General features: G+C 46.1%; 1 long non-coding RNA gene across 1 annotated transcript; it reads left to right on the top strand.

Moving 5' to 3' along the window:
* Positions 1-2,378: 2,378 nt before the first annotated feature.
* Positions 2,379-23,437, top strand: LOC129544309 (uncharacterized). The gene is made up of 3 exons (XR_008683430.2): positions 2,379-3,039; positions 18,932-19,030; positions 22,671-23,437. It is a non-coding gene; the product is annotated as an uncharacterized LOC129544309 (long non-coding RNA).
* Positions 23,438-23,783: the final 346 nt, after the last annotated feature.

Genomic DNA, 23,783 nt, shown 5'->3' with positions numbered 1-23,783 from the left:
GCTGTCCTGGCAAGCACACAGGCCATCTTCCCCTTTTAATACAAACAGCAAGCGACCCCTTTGCTTGGTCATGCCCCATTTCCAGGCAAGATGTGGGCTCCAGATAGAAGCAAAAGGGTTGTCTCGGGTTTCAGCTCACATAACCCTCCTTAACAAGTCCTAACTCAAAGCGGACAGCTTTAAACTGTGCCAGGATCTGCAGGGAATTTCTTCCAAATCCCATCACAAAGGCTTGTCAGATTTTGTCAGATTTGGCCAGGTGTTTGACTGCATCCAGGTGTTGGGGAAATGAAAACCACGAGCCCTGCGAGACCAGACACATCAGCCGCGCTGTGGGTCTGGCGGGCGCGCCCTCCTCCCGCACCGCCGGCCAGTCCTCCTCCCGGCCCGGCCCCTCCCGCCAGCCTCCTCTCACCGCCCCCACCCCTCTTCTCTTAGAAGGGCTTCTGGGAGGAGAAGGATGAGGCGGGAGAGATCAATCTTTGAAGCTTTCCTAACAAAGATAAAGCCAACGATTTTCTGTCTTATTTCAAAAGCTTTACCTCTCCCCTGCCTGGCTGGCCTTTCCCACAGGCCAGTGTGGAGAGCCGCTCTATCACTGGAATGATCTAGCAGACAGCAGTCAGTTTTCTACTCAAATACCTTCCATCCAGCTTCAGATCTTGAGTGAAAGATTTAAAAAATACTTTAAAAATTTTGGCTCCTGCTTGCCTCATTTTGCCTCTGTGAAAGGTGCCCAACATACCTCCCCCTCCAGAGAAATAGACATACACACACACACCCTTCTTTATCATTTTTCTGCCATTTCTCTCCTGTTTGAACACAGACATAATAACAATTGCTCTTTTAAGACGCCCAACCCAAGCTCAAATGCTTCACTTGGTAAATCTGTCCTCTGGCTCCACCGGAAGTGTCCTGGCAGAAATAAGGGAGACAACAGAATCTTATTTTTATAAAAATGCATTTATAGTCTTAAAAATTGACACACAGTGCAATCTTTAAATCAACTCAAAACTCAATCTCTTCATCTCCCTTCTGCTGAAGAGGAACAACTGAAAAAAGCGGATTTTTATTCATATCAAAAGTACACATATTGAGGGGAGTGATAATGTTAAAGAAGTAAACGTTTGTTTGAAAATAATTTGTAGTTTGAAAGTCGTTTTTTTTCTCTGAAATTTGGGGTTAAACTAGTAGATGAAGCATTTCCGTACGAAACGAAAAGAAAGGGGGGACCCTAGGCCCCAGTGGGGATTTTCAGGCTCTTATGCCGGTTCTGCCGTCAAGTTCACTGTATCTCTTTGGGTGAGTCATTTCCCTTCTCCGGGACATTTCCAAGTCCGTGAAAAGAGTGTGTTTATTTCTAAGGCCCTGTACTCTCCTGTACCCAGGCTCTTTCTGCAGTAATTAGCTGGGGGAGAGGAGAAGCTTCACTCTAGCCCACATCAGGATCCTTCGGGCCAGAACTAATTACACAATCTTGAGTCGCACCCAGCAGCCCCTCTCCTCCGCCCCCGGGCGGTGCCGGTGGCTCCTGATAAGGCGCGGCTCCAATCTCCACGTCCGGATGCGGGCCGCCGGCCTCGCCGCCGCTTGCATTAGCTTCTCAATGGAGACCCTCCCGGGCTCGGGCCCCCCGCCGCGCCCGGCAGCATCCGGAGCTGGAAAGGCGCTGAACTGGAAGCGGGGCGGGGTATGGAGCGGTCGCGGGGTGGAGGGGGTGGTTGGCTCTCCTGGGTCTAGAGTCGGGAGCCTTCTCTAAGTAGCGAGTTGCCGCGACTGGGAGGCGCGCCCCCTCCGCGCGCCCCATCCCATCCCACGTGTTGCTAGAGTGGGGACCTAGGGGTTAAGTTGGACCCCCTCATCGTCACCGCCGTCCCGGGAAACCTGTCATTAAAGTCAATTAACTTTTCCCACACCCCTTGGCCGGTAACAACCCGCTGCTAGCTTCCTCCCCGGCTCCTAAGTGCAACCAGATGGGCGGCCAAGCTGCCCCCGCCGCGCGCCCGCCGGGGCCGCCGGGGGTTCCAGGGAGGCCGCCGCGGCTCGCGGCCCGGGCGGGGAGCAGGCCGGGGCGGCCACGCCGGGCCAGCCCCGGCGGCCCTGCGGCCAAGGTGGTTTGCTTAGCAGGCCCGGCTGCTTTCTGGCAGGAAATGAATAGCTCCCAGATGAGCTCAGGCAACCTGAGAGGTCGTGAGAACGGCGCGAACCCCCGCCTGTGCAGCCGGCAGCCTGCCAGGCCGCGGGGGGAGCGGGCGGCGGCGGCGGCGGCGGGAGGCCGGGAGGCCCGGCGGGCGGTGGCGGGGGGAGAGGGAGGAGGGAGCCGCTGACACACGAGCCCGCGCCCGCTCCCGCTGACAGGCAGGCAGCCGCCCGCGCCCGGCCGCCTCCCCCGCTTCCCCGCCCGGGGCCCCAGCGCCTCCCAAGCAGCAGGCCCTTAGCCGCAGAAACGCGGCCGCCCGACCCGCCGGGCCCGGGGGTGGGGCCGCCTGCCAGTGTTTTTCCAGTTCCCCCGGTAGCTCCGGGCCGCATTTAGAAGCCGGGAAACTGGGCCGAGGCCAGTGTCGGGGCAGCAGAGGCCCTCGCGGCCGCAGGAGCCCTGCCAAGCGGCAAGCCAGGCCAGGGCGGCTCAGCCCACACCGTCGTCCCAGACAAGACACAGCCGCCCGACGGCACCTCGCGACTCCTTAAAAAAATGGATTCTCTTCTCTGAAAACCCTAGCACCTACTGTGAGTGCCCAGCAAGCCCCCTGCAAGCGCTAAAAAGATAACATTAAGACCCACCCACCCCCTACCCTCCCAGAGTTCTCAGTTTAGCTGGGGAGATAGACAAACATCCAAGTGATTCATCGCAGGCCTGATGTGGGACGTGCCAGAAAAGTTTCAACAAAGGGCACCTAAGAACAGAGAGATGGATTCCGATTGGAAAGTAAGCCTGGTAAGGTCTTCAGAGCGTTGGCACCTGAAGCGGAGACCTGACAGATGCGGCCACGGAAGAGAAGAGATGGGAATGGGAAGGGAAACGCAGACAGAGGTGAATGTGTAAGTCCAGATGGGGGAATTCCAGGAAGTTTGGCATGGTTTTATTGAAATTTTCGGGTATATGAATAGGCTTGGAAGCCAAAAACTAGAGCCAAAGCACATGATCTGGCTTCAGGTTGCTGAGGTTGTAAGTCCAGGCAAATTACTTCTCTGCACCTTCTTTGTACCATAGGGTGGTATTTGTACTTCCCCAGGTGGTATTTCATAGGGTTGTGAGGATGAAATGAGTAAATGCAGGCAAAACATTTGGAGTGGTGCTTGGCACGTAAGCCCCCAATGTGTGTTAGTTGCTCATTGGTGTCCAGCTCTTTGTGACCCCAGGGACTGTAGCCCAGCAGGCTCCTCTGTCCATGGAATTCTCGAGGCAAGAATACTTCAGTGGGTTTCCATTTCCTTCTCCAGAGGGTCTTCCCAACCCAGGGGTTGAACCCTGGTCTCCTACATTGTAGGCAGATTCTTGACTGTCTGAACCACCAGGGAAGCTCAATGTAGGTCAGCTATTATGATTCCTAAACCACAGTGAGGGATGGTCACCAAACGGGAAACCAGCCCTGGCCTTCGCCCAGTGATTTCAGGAGCTGCTTGTGACTGCACCAGCTATGTGAAAATACCACTGCCTCTTCCCTAGGTTCTGAATTTCATGTGTGTGTGCTCAGTCATTTCAGGCATGTCCAGATCTTTGCAGCCCTATGAACTGTAGCCCTCCAGGCTCCTCTGTCCATGGGATTCTCCAGGCAAGAATACTAGAGTGGTTTGCCATGCCCTCCTACAGGGGATCTTCTCAACCCAGGGATCAAACCAGCATCTCCTGCATTACAGGCAGATTCTTTACTGCTGAGCCACCGGGAAAGCCCTGAATTTCATGTACTTATTCATTAATTATCGAACCAGTCACCATGGAAATAGCTCTAACAGGCCCAATAGACCAGTATAAATAAATAAATTTAAGTATTTTGTGTTAAGTGCCATAGAAGAGGATTAGTGTACACTAGTGGCACCAAAAGGTAACACTTCATAACGGGAAACTTTTGGGGCCTCCAAATCATGATTAATCTTTGTGTACATTTTTGTGACCATAGAAAGGGCTGGTGTGGTAAATAAAAAACTAGTCAAATTCTTCCTAAGAAAAATTAGTGTCAAATGGCTAATTTCAAGATTCATCTTTTTACAATACTAATATCTTCTGAATGTGCAGAGTCATTTAATACGGTCAAGGAAAGGACTGGGAGTTCGGTAATCCTGGTTCCAAATTAATCACTGTCTATGAGATGCTGAGCGAGACCTCCTGAGTCTCTGGCTGTTAATTTCCTCACTGACAAGGCAGAAGCTTAGACCAGAAGTCTCTGAAGTCCTTCTCAACTCCATGGTCTGTAATTCTCTTCCTTGGGGTGCTTCCATATGCCTCTATAGCTTGACACATGCACTGTGGCTATAGGAACCTATGTCTGCAAGAACCTATATCACATTTCAAAATTTCAACCAAGGTCCTGGGTGTGGTTTTACAACCAAGTATTTGCATCTGCAGTTAAAGATGTGGAAACAGACCCGAAGCATGGGCCCTGTACCTGCACTATTGCAAGAAAATAGGCCACACATTGAGTTCTTGGAGACCTGTGTGTTAGTGAGACCCATCAAAGGAAGACTACATCTGACAGGATTTGCCTACATATCTGCCACTAAGACATTATCCTTCCCTGTGATATCTTGTTACCTTCCTTGGAAAAGGATAGCAAGAATTAAAAGTGCCATCATTTTCTCTTTTCATCCTAAGCACCACCCCTCACCCCAACCCCCACCTACCACTCCCCTCCCCCCTACCCTTTCACTTGCCCACTTCTTTTCTGAAGAGAATATGGTTATCAGACTCTCTCCATTTAGGAAACATATTTCCACAACCGGTTAGTTTTTCCACTAGTACAATTACTGAAGTAACTAAACTTACTGGATTAGCCCGGTTAAACAAGAATGAGTTAGTGAAATCAGTGTAAATTAGTGAAAAATCTGAATTTTAAGTATCTAATAGAAGGAAAAACAGTAAACTTGCAAATACTTGTAGTAAGTCTGAATTCATAATTTACAGAAGCACTTGCTTTCATAAAACTAATGCACTAAAGTCATTTAAAGACTGTATTCTCTTAAGCAGGTTAAACATAGCTCTTACAGTATTATTTATAATATAAACCTTTATAGTAAGAATAAGAAGAGCCATGATTGCAGCATAAGTAAATACTTGAAGTCTGAATTAATAAAAGGCTTTACTGCAGCTATTTTATGTCTGGATATATTTCCAGTTGTATTTTTCCTTTAGTGAAGCAGCGATCAATGACTTCTTTTTTTTTTAGAATTGCAAGTATCACTTAATGATAGTGATGCTATTTAAGGAATATTCTTTGTACTTTATTTTGTTATTAAAAAATGCAATCTGTTTTCATGTTAACTAATTCTGCTAGTTTAGTCATCAATGTGAGAAGTGAAATTTATAAATCCAGTTGACAAAATCTCCAGCCTAGAGAAAAACTACTTCAACGGACAAACATCACCACCCTAAATTTCATGTTTTCTACAACGTAGTTTTTTTTCTATTAGCTTATCCCATAAAAATGTGTCCATAAGGCACAAAATGTAGAACAGGAATATTATTCCTAAAGGGGCAGGAGAGGGTAAAAGCCATATCAAATTGGTTTCAGAAGCAGAATCCTGTGTGACATTTAGGATTAAAGTACTCAAGGCATTTTTTCATTTTAGCGAATACCTAACAGATACTCAGGGTCAGGGATGAGATACAAACCATAAAGGAAGGCTTCGCATACACCACATTTGTGAAGAACAAATAGTCTCGAACACAGAGTTATTCTTCCCTGTGTCTCTTCCATAAATAGGGCCCATGTGATTATTTTCGTACAAATATTGTAGAATCTTGCAGAACAAATAGATATTTCCCTTGAAACTCTATGTAGCAAAGTAACTGTGGAATTGGCCATTAATACCTTATAGAGGTGAACAAGCCTCTAAAAAACTCTGAAACTACAGGCTTATTTGGTTTACTTTTGTTTTCCTGTTTTGGAGTTGGGGAGAAGGGCCGATGGGAAAGGAGCATAAACTATGATCATCTAGAGAACTGGGAACCTACTTTACTGTGATCTCGTTAAGACTGCATTTTAAGTTTAAAATAAGGAGTATCCATCCAAAGAAGAGACATTTTAATGCTGGGAGAAGTTCATAAAGGATAAAATGTCATTCTTGCCTCAAATATTCACACAGCTCCTATATAAAAAATATGAGGCTGTAGTCATATTTACATGCATACACTAGTTTAAAAATAGAAGCTGGATTTTGAGCAATTGATCATTGTGGGATATGGCAACTAGTCTCTAACCTGCTATGGGGTTGCATTCAACTTAATTTTTTTATTAGCATAATATATTTTATTGAAGAATAGTTGACTTACAATGTTTCAGGTGCATAGCTAGGTGATTCAGTTATACATATATGTTATTTTTTATATTATTTTCCATTATAGGTTATTATAAGATATTGACTGTAGTTCCCTGTGCTATACTGTAAACCTCTGTTAATTGTTGTGTATCTATTTTTTTAAATTAGAAATCTAGCATTCTATTCATACTAAGTCGAACATGTGAAAGCAAAATGTCATAAATTTTTCAACTAGGCCAAAATTCATAAGTTTTCTAGAATATGTATGTTTTACATACATTTATATATGTGTATATAAAAGCTTTTCTAGTACACTTGATAAAGGCCTGAGGAAGAACATCACGTAAAAGAAACAGCAAATTGGAAAACATTTTTAAGATACCGAGTTTCCATGTTTAGTGTAAAGCCTCCAGCTGGGAGTCCAGATCTTGGTTCTGTGCTTCCCTCCTCTGAGTGAGTCCCTCCTCAGCCTTCCCAGTGTTCTCTCTAGAAACTTGTTCTTTTTAAAATAAATGCCCCTCTACCTGCAGTGTCTGAATGAGCCCCCCCACCGCCACCACTGCCTCGTTCTGCTTTTCTTTTGCGGAGAAGGCACTAGCGACCCACTCCAGTACTCTTGCCTGGAAAATCCCATGGACGGAGGAGCCTGGTGGGCTGCAGTCCATGGGGTTGCTAAGAGTCGGACACGACTGAGTGACTTCACTTTCACTTTTCACTTTCATGCACTGGAGAAGGAAATGGCAACCCACTCCAGTGTTCTTGCCTGGAGAATCCCAGGGACGGGGGAGCCTGGTGGGCTGCCGTCTATGGGGTCGCACAGAGTCGGACACGACTGATGTGACTTAGCCGCAGCAGCAGCTTTTCTTTTGAGCCTACTGGATGGATGACGCATCACTTGGCCCACCCCAGGTGTGAGTAGGATGAAGCAGCGTAGGGGGATGATGGATGTGGGTGGGTCCCTGTGCTGGAAGGTGAGGACATATGCTCTGCCCCCATACCCTTGCCCACCCTTGGCTCTTCCTTCCTCGGGTGCCATAGGCTCTCCCACTCTTTAGTCTTCTGATCCTGATGGCTTTCCTTCTGGCAGGTCCTGCCTTCTCCCCTTAGGCTTACCTTCACTTGGCTCCATCCTTCCCTTCTTTCACAGGGACTGTGGATCCTTTTCCCCTTCACCAGGGAGGTGGTCCACAGAACATCAGCTCTTATTCCTAAATTTTCAACCTCATTTTACTTTTCCCTGCTGTATATAAATACATTTATTTTTCTACCATCTTTCAGAGTCAACTTCCCCCACCCCGCACCCCTCTCTCCACCTCAGACTGCTCTCCTCCCTTTTCACCGAGGGCCCTAGAATCTAGCTAGTAGCCCCCATGCCTCCTTTCTCTCTCCCTGTTACCTGTGCAGCCAGACTTCTGAGTGCCCCTCCCTCAGTGAACAAATCAGGTGGTCCCTCTTTTGTTCTTTCCTCGTCAACACTTGTGAGGTTCTGAGTATGTGCAGACTCCATCCTGAAATTCCCTCCTTCCTACACCCCTGTGGCACATGTTTCTCCTGACTTCCTCCAGCCTCTCTGATGACTTCTCAACATCCACCACGGGACTTTTCCCCCTTGACCCACCCATTAAGGTCACTGTCCTTGAAAAATCTATCCATGCCCTTTTCCTCTTGTCACTCCATCACCCACAGCGTGAAGACCCACTGGCATCTGCATGAAGACCATCAAATCTTGTACATTCAGTCCCAGATTCTGCCCTGAGCTCCAGACTGTGGACCCAGCAGCCTGTGGGCTGTCTCCACGTGACAGTCCTTAGGACCCCCACCTCTGTGAGGCATCCTACCCCAGTCAATGTGTCTTCCTCAACCCCACCAGCAGTCTCCTCCCTGCCTCCCATGGGGCACAAGGAACCATAAGGCTTCCCCTTGGTCATTGCCTTTGTGCAGGAGTTTCGAGCAGAAGTTTCGTTGCTTTCATCTCCTTCAGACTGGTTTCTTCACCTTCAGTTTTGTCTCCCTCCAACCATCAGCCACACACTCCAGCCACACATCCAAACAACCACATCTCTGAGAAAACACTTCCAAAGGCTTCCTATTGCCTCCACCACCGGAGAAACTTACATGGTTTACTCCTGGCCTAGCCTCCTGCCCTCTTGCCTACAAGAAGTCAACATCCCATCCACGTTTCCTTGGCGTGCAAAGCTGCACCACTGCCATTAGCACCACCCCTCGCCCCCGCCCGCCCCTGCGCTGGAAGAATCCCTCCTCCACTCTCCATCTAGGGACCTCCTACCTATGCATCCTTCAAGACTGTGCTCAATTCACCTGGTTGCAGAAGCCCATCTTGAGGCCTCCAAATCCTCAAGAGGTAGGGGAGGCTCTGACCCCTACCTCCCCTTTCCCCCACTCCTGGAGCACTTAACACAGCACTGATGACCACTGGATTAGAGTGTCTCTGTATCTGTCTCCCCAACTCAGACTCTGCGACTTTTGGAGGCAAAAGCAACATACTTTTTCTCTACCTGTAGTCAGTGGCACAGTCAATGGCTGCTGTACGGAAGTCATTCAGGAAGGTGTACGTTACTAGTATAATAAGAGGATATTCATAAAAATAGCAACTTACATTTGAATAATTTGAATTTAAGTTTCACAAAATGCTTTCACAAACATCCTCATTTAATCCCAAAAGCAATTGATGTAGGTAAGTAGGACTGAACATGTAATCCTCATAGCAAATGTGGACGTGATTTGTCTTAAAGGGAGTAGATGGTTTGGCCAAAGTGGCAGCTAGAGAGAGCCAGGTGGGTCTCTGAAACCCTCCTCTTCTGGCTGGAGTGTCACACTTCCCTCATTTTCTGCAGAAATGGACCAGACTTTGAAATGGACAGAAATGGAGCCATACTTCGTAAAGCCTATCTCTGTGGTTGCCTTTCCCTGCTGACTTTCAAGGGAAAATAAACCTAGATCTAGTCTCAGCGGTCCATGCACTTTTGCTACGGTATAGCCAGAACCACTTTGGAACTGCTGGAAATCTGTTGTCCTCACTCCCGCTTTGCTGTCTTAGACGTGTAACCGAGTCTCTCAGGGCATGAGAACCGCAAGTCCCTTTCTTCCTCCTGTATACTGAGTGATAGAATTGATGCAATCAAAGGCAAGTTTTCTTTACATGTAAAGCTTAGTGATTCTCAGCACAAATGAACTACCAGGAACTTCTCAGAACCAAAAATTAGAAAGAGAATGGGAAAACCCTAAACTTTAAGAGGAAAAGTGTTCAATTTTGAAGACCGTATGTGTGTGGGCTAGTTTAAGAGTCATTCTCTCGTAGGTGAATGAGTCACACGATGACCCAGAGAAACCAGTGGGAATAAGTGTCTAAGGGTGTAACAGAAGGTTCCAAAGCACCAGCCACGGAGGCAGCCACACCGGAACAGCTGCCAGGACACTGTGGCTGTTTGCAACAAAATCAATGCAGTCTCTGTAACCAAAACTTCCCCTGAGCCACGGAGCAGTTGCTAAATTTCCTGGTATAGTTTGTTTGGGCTTTTCTTTCCTGTCTGTGACCACTGGTGTTTTGCATCCCAGTTTTGTGTTAGATTGCAATGAGCGTGTATTACCTGAAGGGTTTCTTCAGAAGAGAGGGTTTGTTGAGTTCACGTGCAGCTCAGGATGCAATACCAGAAGTGAGGGGGCGTCTGGGACCAGTGGGTCACCGGCCCACAAAGCAGCTCTTGGTTGCAGCTGACTACTCAGTCATTCACCAGGGATTCATGCAGCACCTACTCTGTGCCAACACTGTTCCAGGCACCAGAGTTTCCACAACAAACAAGACCGGCCAGGCTCGGCTCTCAGAGTGCATACATCCCACTGTGGAGAAGACAACCGAAAAAGAAAATAAACAAATGAAAGAGAGAACATGAGCTCACGGTAAATACTATGAAGCAACTAAAATCAAGTGCTGTGATAGAAGGGACAGAAGTGTGCCTGAGGCCTAATTCCGGATGAATGATCAGGGAACACCTCACTGAGGAGGGGACTCCTGAAGCCAGGAAGGCCAGTTAAACAAACAAACAACAACAAAAAAAACCCAACCTGATTTTGCAGACCCGGTCAGTGAAGGTCAAAAATATCTCTTCTGCCCGACCTGGCAAGGTCTGTAAATGGCTGACTTGGGCCACAAAGAGGACCTATGTCATTTGCTGCTGTTTCATGAATATAGTTACTAAAACTTCTCCACAGTTTGCAAAGTACCTGAAATAGTCAAGGTAGAAGCTGATTCAAAGAAAACTGATGAAATCTCTTTGTTTTCTGCAGGAAGATGTGGGGTCTAGGGCACCAGCCTTGGTTTTGTATTCATGTGTTCATTCCATAGATATCTTCTGACCTTTCACCTTGCACCCAGGTGTGGGCTGGGAACCCTGGAGCTGTAGTGGTGAACAGATGGAAGGCCTTCAAGGAAGTCACAGTCTAGAGAGGGCTATGGCATGTGGACCATATAGGAGGAGATGTGCTGAAAGCCCTGATCCCAATACCCCACGCTGGTCTAGCCAGGAGTCTTTGTCCATGGTTCTGTATTTGTCAGTTCAATCATTTATCAGACATGTATTGTATACCCACTGTGGTCAGTGAGCTACAAAGGACAGTAAGGCAGAAGGGGGTCCCTGGTTTCTAAGGACTTAAGCTGCAGTCCAGGAGGAAAGAGTCAACAAAACATTACATGAAGAAATTAACAAGGTAATTTCTATACTGATGAAGTCTTCTGAGGAAATTAAAGTAGGGCATGAGATAGCCCTGGGGAGGGAGATGTCCTCTAGAGAAGACTGTGAAGGGTGGGAGGATTCAGCAAGTAAAGATCTCAGGAGAGAACATGACAGGCAGGGACATGGTAAGGAAAGCCCTGCATCAGGAAAAAGCAGTGGTGTGCTGGGTAAGCAGCAAGGCCGCATGCCTGAAACATGCTGACCAAGGGGAGTGGGGCCCTCACTCAGCCTCAGGAGAGCTGGCAGGTCACACGGGACCTTGATGGTCTCAGTGACAAATCTGTGTCCAACCCTAAGAGCAATGGGAAATCACTGGATCAGTGATGCCTAATAGAGAAAAGTGTGTAATTTAAAATGTTCCAGTAGCTACGTTTTTTAGAAGTACAAAGATATATTAATATTAATTATAATATAATATTTAGCCCAATATATCCAAAAGATTACTTCAGTATGTAATCCATGTGCAAAATTATTAATGGGGTATTTGACTTTCTGTTTTGGGGAACTAATGCAAAGAACTGACTCATTTGAAAAGACCCTGATGCTGGGAAAGATTGAAGGCGGGAGGAGAAGGGGATGACAGAGGATGAGATGTTTGGATGGCGTCATTGACTCAGTGGATATGAGTTTGAATAAGCTCCGGGAGTTGGTGATGGACAGGGAAGCCTGGTGTGCTGCAGTTCACGGGGTTGCAAAGAGACACGACTGATCAACTGAACTGAAGTTTTTGACAGAGATGTCTTTGTCATACTGAGAACACTTCTCAGTTCAGATCAGCCACGTTTCAAGTGCTCAGTAGGTGCCTGTGGCCCATGACTACCATACTGGCCAGAGAGGCATGTGAAGGTCCAATGATCATCACCCCCCAGAGAGCCAGGCTCAGGGTTATTTCATCTCTCCCTTCCCCCAGCACCTACCTGCTCTCATCATCCACCAAGAGCTTAGATAATTCTCTCTCAAACCACTGCTTATCTTAGTGTCAACCCCAGCTCAAGTATCAGTATTTTGCACATCAGTGATTGCTACATCCTCAGAATTGGAATTTTTGCCTTTGCTCTAACTCTGTCCATCTCTTGCCATTGAACTACTGATATTTCTGCTAAAACACAGCTCCCTCTTCTACCTCCTCCCACCTGAATCTTCCATAGCTCCCACTGCCCTCACTGACACAGTTAAAACCCAGGTCCCAGCTTCATCTACGTTATCCCACTTACACCAGTGACATGCAAGTGATGAAAGTCGTATAACTTCATTTTCCTTAAGCACTATGAACACATATCCTTAAACACTATGAGCAATTGTAATCAAGCATTGAAAGCTTTTGGGATTTTGTTTCCGTTTACTACTTTCCTTTAATAATAATTTTCCTCTCTGTGAAAAAGAGTTTTCTATTTTTTTATTTGATAATTTCTTTTTCTTTTATAACAATTCCAGGGACCTGCAACATTTGGATATGAGTTGTTTACTTGCTGTTTGATTTCTTGGTAGTTATCATCCTGCAAGCCGGCTGCTAGCAATAGTGAAATAAGGCAAATGTACATAATCAGGCATCACGTGGGATATGTGTGTACATAAACATTTAAGCTAAAATAAATTTAATTGTATCTTGAGCCACCTATGAAATTACCTGAAATTATAAAAAACTTTATGAGCTATAACAAGCCAAGGCTGGAAACTTCTAAAATCCTCCTTGACTTTGGTTATGACCTTGTAAGATCAACTGAGCTGATATTTTTGAAGTACAGTTAAAGGTCATTCCTCATTTTTTTTTCTTTTTCTTCTTGGTTGAAACATTTAAGTAGCTGAATATGTAATTTTTGCAGATTCCACTCCAAAAGAGCCATCAAACCCAAAATTTACATGATGTCCACATGTCCACACAACTGTTCTTGACTATTTATAGATGTGAGATATTAACTCCAGAAATAGATTGGGCGTGAATTAAGTCATAAATTGCTATTGAAGGAAGTTTGTGCTTACATCTCTGGAAAGTAATATGAAAAGACCAGGAGGGATTCACAAGCTTGCTCCAGCTGGACTCCCCATTCCCTAAATCTTGTCTGTCGACTTGATTCTAAATTGCTTTGAGAACCTACTTCTGTTCTTTGCATATATTTGAGTATAAATGAAGGTCTAATAGTACTTTTTGCTTGTCTAACAGGCACATAAAGGCACTTCTTGCCAGACCATGGGTTCCAGGGTTTTTCTAAGAAAATCCATCAACAAAGTTTGTAAAGCTCATGACTCCACAGGCTGTCTAGAGATCTGGTCTTCATCTTTTCCGTACTTCCTTTCAACGCTAAAAGAACCCTTACTGAGCACCTCCTGTGTCCTCATGCTATGTCACTGTGGAGAGACAGATGAATGAGACACCAGTCTCTCCACCTCTGAGGAATTCAGGTACAAATAAAAAAATTTTCAAAAGGGGACCCCCTAAGGTGATTCAAGCAAAATGAGCACTATTTTTTTTTTTTTTTTGAAAGACTGGAGTGTCCAGGCCGTTTGGCAAGAGCAGAGGGAGACGAGAAGAGGTTAGAAGAAGCCCCAGGGCTGGGTGTGGTTTCCAGTGTTAAGGCAGAGAAAGGCCAGGTCTGACCAGTTTCATGCGCTAATGAGTCACAGCCATCAATCAGTTTAATGTCCAAGAAAAACTGTCTCTTTAAATCCCCTAGAGGGGTGCAGGTGGAGCCAGAACCAGACCTGGAGATGGATCTTGCCCCAACTCACTGTGACCTTGGTAATGTCACTTGCCCTCATTTAACTCCAGTTTCTTTATCAGTAAAATGGGAACATTGGATCATACAGTCCCTGGAGTCCTCCAACTTTGAGATCAGAGTTCCCTGAATTGCCCTCCCAGCAGGCCTGCTCCCTGAATGAGGGTCAATACGTATGGACCTGTGAACTACGAGAATGTTTATGCCAGATATTGCAGTTAGATGGCTGTGATCCATGGGTTGTAAGTCGACGTTAACCTGCCCTCAGAAACAGAGCCCCTTTCAATTGCTCATTTCTCCACCTTCTCCCCAATCTCTGCCCTGTTCTTATTCTGACTTCCTTGTCTCCCTCTACCCCTCTTTTTGTTAACCATTGATTCAACAACCGTCTTAGCACCTGCTCTGCCCACCTAGTACCCTTCCCTCCCAGCCCTACTCTGGAGAGAACTTCTAGGTGGAAAGGGAAGAGGAGAAGGGAGACTGGGCTTTCCTGCACTGTCAGACTGGTCCCAAGAACCTGATATTGGGCTCCTGAGCTCTGGGGAGGCCCTGTCCCCTGTGGGTGGCCCCCACAGCAGCAGCCATCCAGCTCCTGGATTTTCGCCAGATTCCCTGGAGAAAGAGGGGGAGTTCCTGTTCCCAGGATCCCACCACTACGGACTCCGCCTTTCAAAATGAAACTGGAGACTCCCTCCCACTCACTCTCTCCCCAGTTCTTTTCCCTGTCAGGTTAAAGCCTTTTCCAACTCCTTGACCTCCTTACACTCAAGGATATTGGGGTGTGTAGACGAGGGAGGTAAGTGACCCCAAGAAGTGGAAGGGCGAATGTGGGCATGACAATCTGCGAGGAGGGGGCACTGGACCCCAACAGAAGGTCAAAGCTGTGAAGGAAGTTGTGTTGGAGGAGGGAGACTTGATGGAGTGAGGCCCCTGGCCAGGCCTGACTAACTGCGCAACTCGGTGTTGAGGTTCAAGTTACCTGACAGCAGCTGTCATGTTTCTGCCACTTTCAAGCCACCGTCTCTCCCCTCCCTGTGGCTCCTTATTTCTTTGAGCCGGGAGGGGCTGTTATGGAATCTAATTGAGACTCAGAGCTGGAGGACACCTACCTCATGGAAGCTGGGGCGAGCCCCTCGTCCCCACTCCGTGGATGTGGCTGGTCTGGGCCCCACCCCACCTGGAGAGTGACATCTCTCTGAGGTGGGAGCCACTCCCTTCCCTTCTGTCCTGTGGGGGCCACATCTCATTTTTCTTGCTCCTGAAGCGTGTTCCTGCATATAATTAAGGAGGTGGTGAAGGCAGGAAAGGAGAATGTTGCACCCGGGACCCAGGGCTGCCCAAAGTCGTTGCACCTTCTGACTGAAAGAGGAATCTGAGCTGGGGAGAGGAGGGCTGTTGAATCGGGGTCAGAGTGGGGTGGTGGGTGTGGAGAGAGACAGAGAGGCAGAGGCCGGGAGATGAGTGATTTATGCTATTCTGAGAGCAAAAGCCTGGACTCTGGCCCCTCCCCTGAGAATCTCAGCATCTCAATCTCCCTCTTTCAGCCCCTCCCCCATGCCCCTCTCCAGCTTCTTTCGCGAAAGTGGTTGCCTTACCATTTGCCAAGCTACTGGGGACCTGGTGTGTAACTTCAGCGCCAGCTGTGAGTCTTCCCCCTGCTCTAGGAATTGTACACGTAAACTGCTGAGAACAGAGCCCTCCTCGCCAGAAGCAGCACACAGGCTTCTGCTCAGCCTCTGTGGCCTTAGACCAGCTCCTGGGAAAGGCCCCTGTCTGGACCCAGGCATCCACACAGCCTGCCTCACTGCCGGGAGCCCCGACGTCCCAGGGGAACAGACAGGCAGGCCGAGCTCACCGGCACCCCTCACCCTGAGCTAAACTGGGCCCAAGGCACAAGGCTTCTCTCCCAGCGGGCCAGCCACTCAGGTCAGTGACCTTGAAAAAGTTATTTTTGTCTGTACAGACTTCCCTTTCCCTATTTTTAAATAGATCAGAGATTTATGCTGCTTAATTCATAAAGAAGGTGCATGGAAAAAGGCTGACTTGTTCTGAAGTGTTTTTGGCTTCTTGAGAAGAACCCAAGGTTCCAGGAAACCTCCTTGAGCCACACAGACTCATGCGCACACACAAGCATGATGCACAGATCTGCCCTCATGCTCACGCCACACCACACCCATTCCCCGACGGGGCTGGACTGCACCAGTCACTGTGCCCTCAAGTTGCGCACGGTCCAGGAGGGCGACGAGCACATGAACAAATACAGCCAATACAGAGTGCTAGGAAGCAGAAGGAAGGAGAGAACACAGGGCGTGGGAAGGCTCGGAAGAAGGGGAGCTTGGCTCTGCTCGCTGTGTGGCTTGGGAGACAGCGGTGTGGAGGCTCTGAGCGGTGAAGGAAGTGTGGGATTTCATCACTTGGACAAGAGGGGCTGAGGCTGTTGGCAGATATCTTCCAGCAGAAGGAAAACTCGTTCAAAAGCACAGAGCCCCAGACCGGCACAGAAGAGTCAGGGCACCATGAATTGTCCCTCCCTCAGAGCTGGACCACAGGAGGGAAGCAGAGTGCTAGGCCATGAGCAGGGGAGGATGCAGGCTGGATAAGGAAGGCTGGATTCTGAAGATCATTGTGTCCCAATATTTGCAAGTGATTTCTATACTAAATTCCAATATTCCTCTTGGACCTTTAAAGTAGCCTTACTCTTCTCTCTGCTGATTGAGAAATTTTATAAGCGTGATGGGCATCCAAAACCCCCTCAGTAACCCTGAGACTCCACCCACCCCCATGCCTGTCTCCACACCAGCCTGAATGTTGGAAAGCATTACTTAGGAGGACCATTTAATGTATCATTCAAAGTGGTTCACTTTGGGAAGTGAAAGGGTTTACAATGAATAACTGCATCAAGGCAACCACAACACAACAAGCAAGAACTGAGACCATTCTGGGCAAATCAGGATGCCAGGTCAGCCTAGCTAAAGATCTCAGGCTACTACTGATGGTGTGATCAGATTCATGGTATTCAGTTCAGTTCAGTTCAGTCACTCAGTCGTGTCCGACTCTTTGCGACCCCACGAATCACAGCACGCCAGGCCTCCCTGTCCATCACCAACTCCCGGAGTTCACTCAAACTCATGTCCACAGAGTCGGTGATGCCATCCAGCCATCTCATTCTCCATCGTCCCCTTCTCCTCCCACCCCCAACCTTTCCCAGCATCAGAGTCTTTTCCAGTGAGTCAACTCGTCGTGGTATTGGAATTTAGTTACTCTCTGATTTTCATTTCTTCACAGAACAGAAGGAGTAAGAGGATAAGGATGGTTCAGATGTTCTCAGAGGTCCTTTCTAGCTTTGACATTCTATAAATCTGTTTGGTAGGCATTGGAACAGTGAGAAGGGTTGGATAAAAGATAACTTCAAGGAAGTTTTGGGGGTGGACTGCAATTCAACCTAAACTGTGACGATACATACCAATATCCTGTGTTTTTAGTTGAAACCCAATGAAAGTGCCCAAGAAAAACACTCCCGAGGAAACTCCACTCATCCATCCATTCAGGAAGGGAAAGGCGATGCCCGTGAAAACATTCCATTGAAATTAAAGCCCTGCTGCCAGTCACCCTCTCCCACAAGTCCTAGCCTGCCCTCCCTCCTCCTCCTGACTCTGACAGCAAGCAGGTGAGATGTGAGTGGATCTGTAAAAGGATGTGAGCTTGAAATGCTTAAGTTAGTGCTGTTGGCTCAACTGCTGTAACAATCCTCTCCCTCCTAAAAATCCTATTGCAGAAAAAAACCTTCATGGCTCCTCAGTGTCCTGAGAATAAAGCACAAATTCCTCAGTTACCATCTCAAGACCCTTTACAATATGAAGACAAACCACTTTCTTCATGCACTTTTTCTTACAAGCTAATTGGAATTTGTGCTGAGCACCCTTTATTCTCTGTAGGTGTTAACTCACCTTATGTACACCCTACTCATCAAAATTATATCAATAAACTTCATCTCTTTCACGAAGCTTGTCTATCCTTCTCCCTCTCTTCTTTCAAGATACTTAAACACTTATCTTTCAAGATTCCTATATACTATACTTCTAAATAAAGGTATAATTAATGAGTGTAGGTATCTATCTCTGAATCCTCTTTCCTAAGGAATTAATAACAAGTGTGATGTAAAAAAGTTTAGAGTCATTTCTGTGTGTCCCACATTAGGCTATTTACATCCAGTTTGGAGACACAAAGGAGCTAGAATTTAACCAAATGCTTTTGAAAAAGGACAAAGTTGGAGTATTACAGTATCTGATCTCAAGACTTGTTTGAAACCTACAGTAATCAAGCTAGTGTGATATTGGTATAGTGATGATGGGCAGATAGATCAATGGAAAAGAGAGAATCCAGAAATAGATCCCACATATATAATCAATCGATTTTTGAGACAGGCAAAAGAAATTTAATGAGAAAACGTTGACCTATTCAACAAATTGTGCTGGAACAAAATTGGATGAACAATGTAAAAAAAAAAAAAAACAACTTTGACTGATACCTCACATCACATTGAAAAAATAATCCTAAACAGATCTTCCTCTAAATATAAAACCTTAAACTATAAAACTTCTAGAAGAAATGTAAGAGAAAATACTTGTGACCCAGGGTTAGACAAAGATTGCTTAGCTATAACCCCAGAACTCTAGTATTTACATTACAGAAAACTAGTAAATTTGACTTCACAAAAATTAAGAACCTCTCTTCAAAAGACAAGGCCTCCCATGTGGCGCAGTGGTAAAGAATCCACCTGGCAATACAGGAGATCCCTGGGTCGAGAAGATCCCCTGGAGGAGGAAATGGCAACCTGCTACTGTATTCTTGCCTGGAAAATTCCATGGACAGAGGAGCCTTGTGGGCTACAGTCTATGCAGTTGCAAAGAATCATGGTCTTACTGAAGAGACACCACTAGAAGAAGAGAAGGGTTTTCATTTGTTTGTCCATTTTGTTTTAACTTCGTCAAGCCCAGCATCCTCCAGAATCTGGCCCAGCAAACTCACAATGTACTGCTGTTCCCACTAAGCATCCACACTGGCTACTGGATCATCTGAATGGAAGGAGGGGTAAGTATCTAAGTCCAATTTCTTGAGACTTGCACCAGTTACTTCTGAACCCCAAGTGGTCCCTTAGGATAGGATTAAGGGACTGGTCCACAGGGCCTTAGAACTGAAAGGAGCTTTTAGGGGTCTTCTGGTTCCACTCCCTTCTGACATATCTCCTGGGATGGAAAACTCCCACTGTTCACGAATATGTAGCAACTAGCTACATTTCAGCAGGAAGAAATGGAAAGAGGACAAGAAGAAGTGAGAGAACAGTCCTCAGAATCCCTATCCTTTCTTTCAGTGTGATTCGGCAGGAATCTTGAATTGGGGAGGAAATCAGTATCTTTTCAATAGAAGATACACGTCTGTTTCCCTGTGATGGAGAAGAGATGGGGAGAAAGGGAATTAGATGGATTTGAAAAATTCCGACTTGAGTTGACAACAAGTTCTTTTAAAAAAGAAGACAGTTTGCGTTTGTGACCCAATGGGCTATTTCTGTTTGGTTGGAGTGGTTTTATATGTTAGCTAGTTCCAACGAACTTTGAGCACATGTCTTAATGCTGCACTGTCTTGTCTTTCCCAGTTTCATACATTTAGAATCAAGAGCCTGGGCCTGCCTTTCTCCTCCTCACAAAGCTCATAAGAACGCTGGGTCTGGGGAGAGAAATAAAGCTCTGAACAGAAAGACCAGGGCTGTGTCACTTCTAGTTCTCCTTGTCATCTTTCCAAGATTGGTGATTTCGGCTACTTCTCTGAAGGGAATGATCTTTTAACCTCTCCATCCAATCTATTGTCAGACAGGAGTTTAAACTCTCTCCCTTTCTAAGTTTATCAGACAGGTCTACAGAGACTTCCTGGGAGAATGTTTACAAAGGACTTTGAGTGTTGCCAAGAAAAGAGAGAACGAGAAAGGTAGGGTTTCTGAAAGGCAGTTTCAGAGACAGTGAGGTTAAAACATAAAAGGACCTTTCTTTATCTTAATAACAGGTTGTCCTAAGGCCAGGGGTGGGTAAAACACTGGGAGACGAGGGCAGATGGCTTCCCTGTTGGAGAGGGTCCCTCATCATCATTTGAGCCAGTGAAATTTGCCTTGTAGGGCAGGCTTGTGCTCTCCTGTTGTAGAGTTGTAATTATTCCAGAGATTAAAGCCGTAGTTCTACTTCCCGCCACTCCTCTGCTCCTTTTAGAATCACTTTATTTCTCTGGGGAATCTTCTTAAAAGGCAATGTCAGGCTTGGTAACAGTATCAGATCAATATAACTATGTAGCAGTAACCATGTTAACAATACATTCATCTCCACTGGGGAGAGGGGAATTCTAGAACATGCTAATCACCATATCCAATAAATCAAGTGATAAAGGCACAGTGCGTTTAGAGCATGGCTTCAGTAATTTCAGAATTATTTAGAAATTTTGTACCTATTCAGATATTTATAATCTTTAAGTCTCCTGCTATAGAAATCTAAATGCATTTGGTTTATTAAATTTGGATTAAGTATGTGAGAAATTTCTCCCCATATATAAACATACATTAATACAAAGTTAGGTGTGGAGAATAACTTCTTTTAATGTGTTGCTTTAGATGTTTAAAAAAATTCTATAAAAACAAATACTTCTACAGCCAGTCTTCAGTTCAGTTCAGTGCAGTCGCTCAGTCGTGTCCGACTCTTTGCGACCCCATGGACTGTAGCCTACCAGGCTTCTCCGTCCATGGGATTCTCCAGGCAAGAATACTGGAGTGGGTTACCGTTTACTTCTCCAGGGGATCTTCCCGACCCAGGGATCGAACCCGGGTCTTCCGCATTGGAGGCAGATGCTTTAACCTCTGAGCCACCAGGGAAGCCCACAACCAGTCTTAAGGAACAGTTTTTCTCTCTGATCAGGATGATTTCATTTTATCCTGGTAAAAGGTAAGTTTTCATCATCATAATCAAGCAGGAGAGAAACTTCCCAGTGGGCTGCATGGCAAGTTGTGTAATGTAGTTAATTTTAATTAGCAAGCTCTATTTCTGAATTGTTAATCTCCATTCCAGTCAAGACAAAACTAAATGGGTTCCTCCCTCCCTCTTCAAAGAACTATTACATTTCAAGTGTCTTAGGAAAAGAAAATGAATCTATCCCATTTGTCAGAAAGCTGTAGTCTTCAACTGTAGGAAGAAAGACCTTGTTACACATGTCAACATCCTTGTATGATGAAAAAGAAAACCTCAAAGTTCTTCCAAAGAGTATCCACTGCAACGTGAGTGGGTGGGAGGGCTGTGTGTTGGGAGAGAGGGGAGGAGGGTTGGCATTCAAGAAGAAATTTCCATGTGGGTTCAGTAGACAGGGAAATCATATTATTAGGTACAAAACTCTAGCCTTCAGTCATGGAACAATAGCATGAAAAGTTGAGAACAAAATTTTATGTTTCATGGTACTGTTTTCAACACAGTACACACACTTTTTTTTTAGCTATACCACAAGGCCTGTGGGATCTTAACTTCCTGCCCAGGGATTGAACCTGTGTCCCCTGTAGTGGAAGCATGGAGTCTTAAACACTGGACCACCAGGGAAATCCCTTTAAACAATTTGTTTTGGCTTTGCCAAGATGCAGGTTTGTGGGATGTTAGTTACCTGACTAGGAATTGAACCCGGGCCCTCATAGTGAAAGTGCAGAGTCCTAATCACTAAACTGTCAGGGAATTCACAGACTTTTCAAAAAATTAATTCTTGTTTCTTAGAGCACTTTTAGGTTCAGAGTATTTTTTTAAAAGAAGAAAAACCATAGGTCTCCACATATTGCCGAGAAAGACCTCTAAGAACAATGAGGGAGTGAGTGAGTGAAAGTCGCTCAGTCGTGTCCGACTCTTTGTGACCCCATGGACTATACAGTCCATGGAATTCTCCAGGCCAGAATACTGGAGTGGGTAGCCATTCCTTCTCCAGGGGATCTTCCCAACCCAGGGATCGAACCCAGGTCTCCCCATTGCAGGTAGATTCTTTACCAGCTGAGAACAATGAGTAGCAGTAAGATTATTGAGAATTAAGGAAAACCCTAAACAGGCTTCACTGACCTAAGTTCCTTCTACCCACCACTGGGTGGTAGTGTGATTGAAGCCTTCATTGCTCTGTAAACTGTCCTCAAATCCCTCAGGTCACTGGTGTCACCAGCTGGGACGTGTGTGTGAGTGTGTGTGTGTATGCGTGTGTGTTTCTTTTGAATCAAAAGAATGCTGTCCTGATTGAATGTGATCTGCAGTCATCATGACAGAGGGTATTGTCCTGCCCTTTTCAATCAACAGTTTTCCATCCAGAGGACACAGGGGTGGCTTAGAAAGAGGTCACCACGGGGCATATGGCCTGCACTATGGTCCTGGGCTTGTTTTATGACACCAGAAGATATGCAGAGTCAGCCCAACGGGATGATACTGTCTCCCTGATAGTCAAAAACGTTAGAGTTGCCTAGTATAAAGGATTTTAAACTTCTGTCAAACCCCGATGAGCTACAAGTTTGCAAAGATTTTTGCTTATCAATGTTCTACTTTTATTACATCATAATTTTTTTCTCATTTTTCATTAATGAAAGCTGCTAACAATAACAGCTGCCTTTAATCAGTGGCTCACTCTGGACCAACCCCAGCAGCTCTGTGAGGTGGATGTGATTATCGTCCTTATTTTACAGGCGAGGACACTGAGGTTCAGGGAGATCGAGGCGCTTCATCAAAGTCATCTGGCCAGGAAGTGGATGAGCACAGCATGACCCCAGACCTGTCTGCCGTCAAAGCCCAGGTGATTCATCACTATTCTATTTGGCCCAGCAGAGCCTCCAGTTTGCATGAAGCAGTCCTCAGTGTAATGACACAGCCAGGAGCAAAGGAAGGGGGCATCTTCATGAGACTACAGCCTGTATCCTAGCAAATTCAGAATTCCTGTCAAGCTCTTGGAAATACTGAAAATTGTTCACAGACCTCTTCTCATCTTCCCTGCCATGAACACATTTAATTATCCCCCTGTGGACTCAGAGATAGAGAATATCTTGCTAAGTCCCATGCCCTCACCTAGCAGACAGTTGGATTTTCAGTGGGTCTGTGGCGTGGATATCTGTGCTAAGTGTGCCTCCCAGCCCCCTGCACTGTCAGAGACCCCAAGAAAGGAGAAATGGTAAACAGGCTTAGGCGAGGCAGGACTCCTGATTTTCCTTATTTTTTTTCATCTGCAAAATTGCTTTCCTTGGGATGCTATTCCTCACTGCCCAAGAAGTAAAGTGTTCAGCCTTGACTTACAAAAATAGGAGAACTCTTTTTTTAAAAAGCTAAGTTCTTCAGTTGTGTGATGTTATAAGCATGTGATCTGAATGTCTCTAAGATTCCAGAGATACCACACGCTGACTGCTGCTGGCCATTTTGAAACAATTGGGGACCTAAACCTACAGGCCAAGGAACACAAAGAGAGCGGGGCCATCATCAATCATTAGCAGACGCCCTGAAGTTGCTTTCTCACACTGCAGAGGTGGGAGCGGGGGTGGGGCAGAAGAATGGGAACATTTCAATAGATCTTCCCGGGACTTAGGAAATGAATTAATACCATTAGATCTTTGAGACAAGCTGAGTCGATGTTGAAAATAATATTTGAGTAACACTACGAACCCAGCTTCTCTCTCAGGTGAACCAGCCCAGAAGCTCACGTTTCTCTTGACTGGGGGCCGCTGGGGGCCTGGCCTGAGCCTATTCATCCTCCTGTCCCAACAATGCCTCATATACAACTTGGCACACTGGAATATTAAGGAAATATGGGC

The sequence above is a fragment of the Moschus berezovskii genome, chromosome 1 (genome assembly GCF_049115385.1).
Source record: "Moschus berezovskii isolate FMDL1 chromosome 1, NW_MosBer_1.0, whole genome shotgun sequence".
NCBI classification, from domain to species: Eukaryota; Metazoa; Chordata; class Mammalia; order Artiodactyla; family Moschidae; genus Moschus; species Moschus berezovskii.
Note: the sequence above shows the minus strand (reverse complement) of the source record. Positions and strands in the feature narration are given on the sequence as shown.